At 42.8% G+C, this 10,515-nt stretch overlaps 1 non-coding gene across 1 annotated transcript; it reads right to left on the bottom strand.

The window, feature by feature from the left end:
- Positions 1–8,844: 8,844 nt before the first annotated feature.
- Positions 8,845–8,916, bottom strand: TRNAW-CCA (transfer RNA tryptophan (anticodon CCA)). Its single transcript has one exon. It is a non-coding gene; the product is annotated as a tRNA-Trp (tRNA).
- Positions 8,917–10,515: the final 1,599 nt, after the last annotated feature.

The following is a 10,515-nucleotide window of genomic DNA, read 5'->3' as shown; positions in this document are numbered from 1 at the left end:
ACTCTCCCTCCCTCCAATTCTCTTCACTTAGGACAAAACCCAGGTGGCTCCTCTCCCAACATCACAGGACCAAGCAGACATGAATGCAGAACCAGCAGTTAGTTTACGTCCATCATGCACCCTGAGAGGCCTTTTCCTCAGTGACGGGAGCATTTCAGACACTTGTCAGACCCCAAATGTAGGGGGCAGAATTGGCAGTTCAAATAACTCTTTGATTTCCAAGCCAAGAAGATATAATTTACATAAATGACAGAAAACACAGATTCCTTTACATCAAAGTCCTGTGCCATTCAGCATGGATCTGACCATCTATGGAGGGTTTGTTTAAACAGAATCCACTCCTAAGAGCACATCCCACTGAAATTCATTAATTTATATTGGGGGAGACCAATAGTATCAGTGGGCTTCCCAGGTGGTGCAGTGGTAAAGAATATGCTTGCTGATGCAGGAGATCCAGGAGACACTGGTTTGATCCTTGGGTTGGGAAGATCCTCTGGAGGAGGAAATGGCAACCCACTCCAGTATTCTTGCCTGGGAAATCCCATGGACACAGGAACTTGGTGTGATACATTCCATGGGATCACAAAGAGTCAAATATGACTGAACATGCATGCACATAAATGCATAACAGCATCAATGCTGAGAAGGGCCATCACCTGATGCAACCACTTCACTCTCTGCAGACAAGAACAGATGGGAGCAGAGAAAGGAGATGCCTCACCCAAGGTGGTCTGGCTCCACAAAGGACTGGAGACACAGCCCTGCTGGTCTCAAGCCCCATCCTGGCATTTCTTCCACAGGCACCTCGTCTCTCTGATGACACTCCCCACTCTCAGCATAGTCTAGGGAAGAAAAAGTCAAAGGAGATTGAGATGTGGACCTGATGAGCTGCTCACCAGCTCTGAGATCCTGGGGAAGATACTTGTCTAAGACGCAAGGTTTCCCTTCTGTATCATGTATAGGTGTCTCTTTCCCAACCATCTCAAGTGGTCTGTGCATTCGTCTGTCCTGATATTTATGCATCATCTTGCCAAGCCTTGGGCTTTGTGCTGTGTGCAGTAATACTGGGCCAAAAAAGAGTGTGATCTCAACCTGAGCCCCAAGCATAGCGTTTCTCTAGCTTTGCCCCTCACGGCTTCATGATAACTCAGAATCTCTTGACACCCACAGAAGTGCTGTGGGCAAGGGTTCCTGTCACTGCTGCTGGTAGGGAGAGGCCAGGCTGGGCTCTGACGTCAGGTCCTGCTGCATGGGCTTCCGGGTGCCTCTGGCCCCTGCTGCTGTGATACTAGGTATCTTGGTCTGTTGCTGTTCAGTGTCCCAGTTGTGTTCGACTCTTTGTGAACCCACGGTCTACTGGGGCTTAAAAAGCAGACATTCATTTTATCAGAGGGCTGAAGGCTGGAAATCCAAGATCAAAATGCATGCAGACTAGGCTTCTGGTGAGGCCTCTCTTCCTGCTTTACTGACAGCTACCCTCTCCCCGTGTCCTCATCTGGCCTTTCCTCCATTCATGTGAGCACCTGGCGTCTCTTCTTATATGGACATATGTCCTATTTGTATGGGCTTTCCCGGTGGTTCAGCGGTAAAGAACCTGACTGCAATATAGGAGATGTGCAGACATGGGCTCCCTGGTTAGGAAGATCTGCTGGAGAAGGGAATGGCTACCCAGTCCAGTATTCTTGCCTGGAGAATTCCATGGGCAGAGGAGTCTGGCAGGCTACAGTCATGGAGTTGAAAAGAGTCAGACACGACTGAAGACACGACTCAGTAACTAAACAACAACTACTTAGGAACTAAACAACAACAACAAATCTTAGATCATCAAAGTCACTCCGTGACCTTGTTTATATTTAATTACTTTCTCTGAGGCCCCACCTGAAAATACAGCCACACTGGGGGTTAGGACTTCAATGTATGAATTTTGGAAGCACTTCACAAACCAAAGGTCAGTGGTGGACTCTATTTGATGTTGTTAATGTTCCTCTGCTGACCAGTTTGCTCGGTAATGCACATCCTGTATTTTTGACATTCTCAGAAAAATAAACGGCTCTTTTAGGCTTTATTTTTTATTTGTTCAGATGAGTGGGAAATCAATCTTTGACACATTGAGCTTTTCTTTTTGAAATGAATGTTACTGCCAGAATACAAGAGTGAGGAGCCTTTCCCTTCTCCAGGGGATCTTCCCAACACAGGATTCGAACTGGGGTTTCCTGCATTGAAGGTGATTCTTTACCAACTGAGCTATCAGGGAAAGCCATTCAGTTCAGTTCAGTTCAGTCACTCAGTGGTGCCCAACTCTTTGAGACCCCATGAATTGCAGCACGCCAGGCCTCCCTGTCCATCACCAACTCCCAGAGTTCACTCATACTCACGTCTGTTGATTCAGTGATGCCATTCAGCCATCTCATCTTCTGTTGTCCCCTTCTCCTCCTGCCCCCAATCCCTCCCAGCTACAGAGTCTTTTCCAATGACTCAACTCTTCGCATGAGGTGTCCAGAGTATTGGAATTTCAGCTTTAGCATCAGTCCTTCCAATGAACACCCAGGACCGATCTCCTTCAGAATGGACTGGTTGGATCTCCTTGCAGTCCAAGGGACTCTCAAGAGTCTCCTCCAACACCACAGTTCAAAAGCATCAATTCTTTGGTGCTCAGCTTTCTTCACAGTCCAACTCTCACATCCATACATAACTACTGGAAAAACCATAGCCTTGACTAGATGGACCTTTGTTGGCAAAGTAATGTCTCTGCTTTTGAATATGCTATCTAGGTTGCTCATAACTTTCCTTCCAAGGAGTAAGCGTCTTTTAATTTCATGGCTGCAATCACCATCTGCAGTGATTTTGAAGCCCCCAGAAATAAAGTCTGACACTGTTTCCACTGTTTCTCCATCTATTTCCCATGAAGTGATGAGACCAGATGCCATGATCTTCGTTTTCTGAATGTTGAGCTTTAATCCAACTTTTTCACTCTCTTCTTTCACCTTCATCAAGAGACTTTTTAGTTCCTCTTCACTTTCTGCTATAAGGGTGGTGACATCTGCATATCTGAGATGATTGATATTTCTCCCAGCATTCTTGATTCCAGTTTGTGCTTCTTCCAGTCCAGTGTTTCTCATGATGTACTCTGCATATAAATTAAATAAGCAGGGTGACAATATAGCCTTGACCCCAACCAGTAATGCTGAAGAAGCTGAAGTTGAACAGTTCTATGAAGACCTACAAGACCTTTTAGAACTAACACCCCAAAAAGATGTCCTTTTCATTTTAGGGGACTGGAATGCAAAAGTAGGAAGGCAAGAAACACTAGTGAGAAATAGGTTTAAGGGTCTAGATCTGATAGATAGAGTGCCTGATGAAATATGGATGGAGGTTCGTGACATTGTACAGGAGACAGAGATCAAGACCATCCCCATGGAAAAGAAATGCAAAAGAGCAAAATGGCTGTCTGGGGAGGCCTTACAAATAGCTGTGAAAAGGGAAGCCCATTACTACCCTTCAGTTCACTAAATCAACATGGGTCAGGGTTGTGACAACATGGCTGGTTACCTACTGACATCCTCCTTTTCTTCTGAGCTGTAGGAACTTCAGGTTAGTTGGGCCCATCCTGTCCTGATGAAAGTCTCCATTTTTCAGTTTGCCTTGCAGAATGGAAGTGCTGACTCCCACTGCAGATCCTGGCTGAAAGTTCAACTACAAAACATACTTTGGCAAGTCAAAAGTGGACCAGGAGGGAGAGAATGAAAAATAATGGTGATCACAGATAGGGATAAAACACGCTTATAAAGTGAAATTCACAATGAACTATAACTAGTTTTTAATGTCCATTCATGTGGATTTAAAACTAGACAACAATGGTAAGCCAAAATCACTGTGAATGGTGACTGCAGGGTACCAGAGAAGACTCTTAAGGGTCCTTTGGACTGCAAGGAGCTCAAACCAGTCAATCCTAAGGAAAATCAACTCAGAATATTCACTGAAGGGACTGTTGCTGAAGCTGAACCTCCAATCCCTTGGCCACCTGATGGGAAGAGCTGACTCACTGGAAAAGACCCAGATGCTGGGAAAAAATTGAGGTCAGGAGGAGAAGGGAGTGACAGAGGATGAGATGGTTGGATGGCATCATTGACTCAATGGACATGAGTTTGAGCAAACTCTAGGAGATGGTGAAGGAGAGGGAGGCCTGGCCTGCTGCTGTTCATGGGGTCGCAAAGAGTCGAACACGACTTAGAGACTGAACAGCAACAACAATGGTCAGAAAAAAGGATCTTCATCTCATTGAGGGATTTGCTAGATCTACTGAGAAAGGAAAAGCTTTATATTCTGCTAGAGTTATAATCAAGTTTGTACATTAACAATTTAGGATTAAAAACCAAAGCACAGAAAATAATATATAATTTCCTAACCAACGGAACTAAGTGCTGGTGAAAAAAAATAAAGAAATAAATTCAACTGAAAGCAGGAATGGAGAAAAAGTAAAGCAAAGGAAAAGTGCAAGATCACAGAAAATAAGATGGAAGTAATAAATCAAAATATGTCACAGTAAATGTTAGGTTGAAAGTGATGGGATTGCTAGTGTTTAGGTAAGAATATTTGCATATTGGTAATTACATGTGGTTTAAAGACTAACAGAGTTTTGCCAAGAAGATGCACTGGTAATAGAAGTTCTTCCAACAACACAAGAGAAGACTCAACACATGGACAGCACCAGATGGTCAACACCGAAAGCAGATTGATTATATTCTTTGCAGCCAAAGATGGAGAAGCTCTATACAGTCAACAAAAACAAGACCAGGAGCTGACTGTGGCTCAGATCATGAACTCCTTATTGCCAAATTCAGACTGAAATTGAAGAAAGTAGGGAAAACTGCTAGACCATTCAGGTATGACCTAAATCAAATCCCTTATGATTATACAGTGGAAGTGAGAAACAGATTTAAGGGCCTAGATCTGATAGATAGAGTGCCTGATGAACTATGGAATGAGGTTCGTGACATTGTACAGGAGACAGGGATCAAGACCATCCCCATGGAAAAGAAAGGCAAAAAAGCAAAATGGCTGCCTGGGGAGGCCTTGCATATAGCTGTGAAAAGAAGAGAGGCAAAAAGCAAAGGAGAAAAGGAAAGATATAAGCATCTGAATGCAGAGATCCAAAAAATAGCAAGAAGAGATAAGAAAGCCTTCTTCAGCCATCAATGCAAAGAAATAGAGGAAAACAACAGAATGGGAAAGACTAGAGATCTCTTCAAGAAAATTAGAGATACCAAGGGAACATTTCATGCAAAGATGGGCTCAATAAAGGACAGAAATGGTATGGACCTAACAGAAGCAGAAGATATTAAGAAGAGGTGGCAAGAATACACAGAAGAACTGTACAAAAAAGATCTCCACGACCCAGATAATCATGATGATGTGATCACTCATCTAGAGCCAGACATCTTGGAATGTGAAGTCAAGTGGGCCTTAGAAAGCATCACTATGAACAAAGCTAGTGGAAGTGATGGAATTCCAGCTGAGCTGTTTCAAATCCTGAAAGATGATGCTGGGAAAGTGCTGCACTCAATATGCCAGCAAATTTGGAAAACTCAGCAGTGGCCACAGGAGTGGAAAAGGTCAGTTTTCATTCCAATCCCAAAGAAAGGCAATGCCAAAGAATGCTCAAACTACTGCACAATTGCACTCATCTCACATGCTAGTAAAGTAATGCTCAAAATTCTCCAAGCCAGACTTCAGCAATACATGAACCATGAACTCCCTGATGTTCAAGCTGGTTTTAGTAAAGGCAGAGGAACCAGAGATCAAATTGCCAACATCCTCTGGATCATGGGAAAAGCAAGAGACTTCCAGAAAAACATCTATTTCTGCTTTATTGACTATGCCAAAGCCTTTGACTGTGTGGATCACAAGAAACTGTGGAATATTCTGAAAGAGATGGGAATACCAGACCACCTAACCTGCCTCTTGAGAAATCTGTATGCAGGTCAGGAAGCAACAGTTAGAACTGGACATGGAACAACGGACTGGTTCCAAATAGGAAAAGGAGTATGTCAAGGCTGTATATTGTCACCCTGCTTACTTAACTTCTATGCAGAGTACATCATGAGAAACGCTGGACTGGAAGAAACACAAGCTGAAATCAAGATTGCCAGGAGAAATATCAATAACCTCCGATATGCAGATGACAATACCCTTATGGCAGAAAGTGAAGAGGAGCTAAAAAGCCTCTTGATGAAAGTGAAAGGGGAGAGTGAAAAAGTTGGCTTAAAGCTCAACATTCAGAAAATGGAGATCATGGCACCCGGTCCCACCACTTCATGGGAAATAGATGGGGAAACAGGGGAAACAGTGTCAGACTTTATATTTAGGGGCTCCAAAATCACTGCAGATGGTGACTACAGCCATGAAATTAAAAGACACTTAGTCCTTGGAAGGAAAGTTATGACCAACCTAGATAGCATATTCAAAAGCAGAGACATTACTTTGCTGACTAAGGTCCGTCTAGTCAAGGCTATTGTTTTTCCTGTGGTCATGTATGGATGTGAGAGTTGGACTGTGAAGAAGGCTGAGCACCGAAGAATTGATGCTTTTGAACTGTGGTGTTGGAGAAGACTCTTGAGTCCCTTGGACTGCAAGGAGATCCAACCAGTCTATTCTGAAGGATATCAACCCTGGGATTTCTTTGGAAGGAATGATGCTAAAGCTGAAGCTCCAGTACTTTGGCTACCTCATGCAAAGAGTTGACTCATTGGAAAAGACTCTGATGCTGAGAGGGATTGGGCGCAGGAGGAGAAGGGGATGACAGAGTATGAGATGGCTGGATGGCATCACGGATTCGATGGACGTGAGTCTGAGTGAACTCTGGGAAATGGTGATGGACATGGAGTCCTGGTGTGCTGCGATTCATGGGGTCGCAAAGAGTCAGACACAACTGAGCAACTGAACTGAACTAACTTTTTATAAGCAGGATTGTATTTCCTTATTAAATGACAACAAATAAGGGGATGGACTTTTGAAAAATCAACTACATGAACGGTGAAAAGGGGCAGACTTAGAATGTGGGAGAAAGACCGAAAGAAATGCTGAATAAAATATACAACAGTAAAGAGGATTCTTTACTGACTGAGCCACCAGGGTAGCCATGATAGAATAGTTAATATGAACCAAAAGAAGCTGATGCAGCTGGAGTTACATCCCCAAAATAGAATTTAAGGTGAAAAGCACCAGTAGGGGTGAAGAGAGATGCACTAAGGCTAAACCAAACATTTTCCTCCAGAGAACATGCAATGATTACAAACCTGTACATGTCTGACAAAGATCTGGCTTCCAATGTATGAAAAGGACAAACTATAAAACTGATTCACTCAATCATCTGTCTCAAAAATTACAAAAGCAAGTTGACATATGAGCAATCTTAGGAAATTTAACGCAACTCTATCAGAAACCAGTAGAATAAACAGAAACAATTGCAATATTATTAAATATAAAAATATCATTTACACAGTGGCTGAATATTTGCTAAAGCTGAAGCTCCAATACTTTGGCCACCCTGGTGGGAAGAGCTGACTCTTTGGAAAAGAATCTGATCTGGGAAAATTTGAAGGCAAAAGGGGAAGGGGTTGGCAGAGGATGAGATGGTTAGGTAGTATCACTGACTCGATGGACATGAATTTGAGCAAACTTTGGGAGATAGTGAAGGACAGAGGAGATGAGCGTGCTGCAGTCCATGGGGTCATAGAGTCAGACATGACTTAGCAACTGAACAGCGACAGCGACAAATAATCCTGCACTTAAAAACTGGAGAATATACATTCTTTTCAAGTTCATGTTGAACATTGACAAAAATAGTGATGTGTTAGATCATAAAGAAAAGTCTTCAACAAATAACAAATAATTAATTGCATTTAGGTTATGATGGAATAAAATTAAATTAGTGGAATAGAAACTTTTTACAAAACTGTATAGATACTTGATGCAACAATAGCTCCCAAGTACACTAACTGGCAGTGCATTAGGAGGGAACATAGACCATTTTAAGATGCTTGAACCTCACAGTTCATTAAATCAACCTGAATCACACAGAGGCACCAGGTGGAAAAAGGGTTAGCTAACACAGTTCTCAGCAGATATGAGCAGTGAGCTTCCTGACCCCTGGACTCCTCAGTGTCCTGAGTCCTGTCTCTCTTCTGCTACATCGGCCTTCCCCAAGGGCATGACCATGAGAGCTAAAATTGAGGTCTGAGCATGAGGCTCACTCAGTAGAAGGTTGCCTTTGTCACTGTCCCATCCCTGCTCCATTGGCAGGAGTAAGGAGGCCTGGCTTAGCTGTGGCTCACTAGTAGTCTGCTGAGAAGCTGTGATTTTCATGTGTTTCTTTGGCAGAGCAGAGGAACCATGAAGAGGCCATAATGGGTGTCTCTGATGACTGGCTAGGTCTGGGGGAGACACAGTCACCAGTCCAGAGGTTAATGCCCATGACCTGTTTTCCATCCCTCTCCTTCTGTTAACTATGATCTTCTTTATTACTGTATATTTTAAGAATTTGTCCTACCTAACCATGACATGTCTTATACACTACTAATGTACTTTATATATTTAAGGTATCTTATCAACTTTCCCTATTTCACAAGCTTCTTCATTATCTACATGTAATCCACTCTGGTTTCACTCTATCTCATAAATAGCTTACTTGAGATCTACGCTTAAGGGTAAGGTAAGGTAAGGTGAAGCTCAGTCGTGTCCGACTCTTTGCGACCCCGTGGACTGTAACCTACTAGGCTTCTCCATCCATGGGATTCTCCAGGCAAGAATACTGGAGTGGATTTCCATTTCCTTCTCCAGGGGATCTTCCCGACCCAGGGATCGAACCTGGGTCTCCCGCATTGGAGGCAGACGCTTTAACCTCTGAGCCACCAGGGAAGTATATCTCATAAAAAGTTCTGTATGATCTCCAGGGCACCTGAATTACCTTCTTTGCATGAAATGTTCCCTTTGTAGCTCTAATTTTCTTGAAGAGATCTCTAGTCTTCCCCATTCTATTGTTTTCCTCTATTTCTTTACATTGATCACTGAGGAGGGCTTTCTTATCTCTCCTTGCTATTCTTTGGAACTCTGTATTCAAATGGGCATATCTTTCCTTTTCTCCTTTGCTTAACTTCTCTTCTATTCACAGCTATTTGTAAAGCCTCCTCAGACAACCATTTTGTCTTTTTGCATTTCATTTTCTTGGGGATGGTTTTGATCCCTGCCTCCTGTACAGTGTCACAAACCTCCGTCCATAGTTCTTCAGGCACTGTGTCTATCATATCTAATCCCTTGAATATATTTCTCACTTCCACTGTATAATCGTAAGGGATGTGATTTAGGTGAGACCTGAATGGTCTAGTGGTTTTCCCTACTTTCTTCAATTTCAGTCTGAATTTGTCAGTAAGGAGTTCACGATCTGAGCCACATTCAGCTCCTGGTCTTGTTTTTGCTGACTGTATAGAGTTTCTCCATCTTTGGCTGCAAAGAATATAATGAATCTGATTTCGGTACTGACCATCTGGTGATGTCCATGTGTAGAGTTGTCTTCTCTTGTGTTGTTGGAAGAGGTGTTTGCTATGACCAGTGTGTTCACTTGGCAAAACTCTGTTAGCCTTTGACCTGCTTCGTTTTGTACTCCAAGGCCAAATTTGCCTGTTACTCCAGGTATTTCTTGACATTCTACTTTGCATTCCAGTCCCCCATAATGAAAAAGACATCTTTTTTGAGTTTTAGTTCTAGAAGGTCATGTAGGTCTTGATAGAACCGTTCAGCTTCTTCAGCGTTAATGGTCAGGGCATAGACTTGGATTACTGTGATATTGAATGATTTGCCTTGGAAACGAACAGAGATCATTCTGTCATTTTTGAGATTGCATCCAAGTACTGCATTTTGGACTCTTTTGTTGACTACGATGGCCACTCCATTTCTTCTAAGGGATTCTTGCCCACACTAGTAAATATAATGGTCATCTGAGTTAAATTCACCATCACCAGTCACATCCACAACTGGGTGCTGTTTTTGCTTTGGCTCCATCTCTTCATTCTTTCTGGAGTTATTTCTCCACAGATCTCCAGGAGCATATTGGGCACCTACCGACCTGAAGAGTTCATCTTTCACTGTCATATCTCACCTTTTCATACTGTTCATGGGGTTCTCAAGGCAAGAATACTTATGGTTTACCATTCCCTTCTCCAGTGGACCACATTTTGTCAGAACACTCCACCTATCTTCTATTCCTAAGTAGGCATAATTAATTATTACTCATCATTCAATCTCGAAGTGCTCTTTTCATTTTGTTCTTCGAGCCAAGCTAGGAAATTGGCTAAGAGTGCCTTTTTTATTTGGAGGGCAGAGGTCCAGTGTGGGGAGGGGATGTTGGGCAAAAAACATAGCTACTACTGCCAACTTCAGGAGGTAATTTTTAACTGGTTAGAAGAACAAAATCTGTTTAAATCAAGAACTCAGACCATGCACTGGAGAGAGATTGCATTT

This window comes from Budorcas taxicolor, chromosome 1, assembly GCF_023091745.1.
Source record: "Budorcas taxicolor isolate Tak-1 chromosome 1, Takin1.1, whole genome shotgun sequence".
NCBI classification, from domain to species: Eukaryota; Metazoa; Chordata; class Mammalia; order Artiodactyla; family Bovidae; genus Budorcas; species Budorcas taxicolor.
Note: the sequence above shows the minus strand (reverse complement) of the source record. Positions and strands in the feature narration are given on the sequence as shown.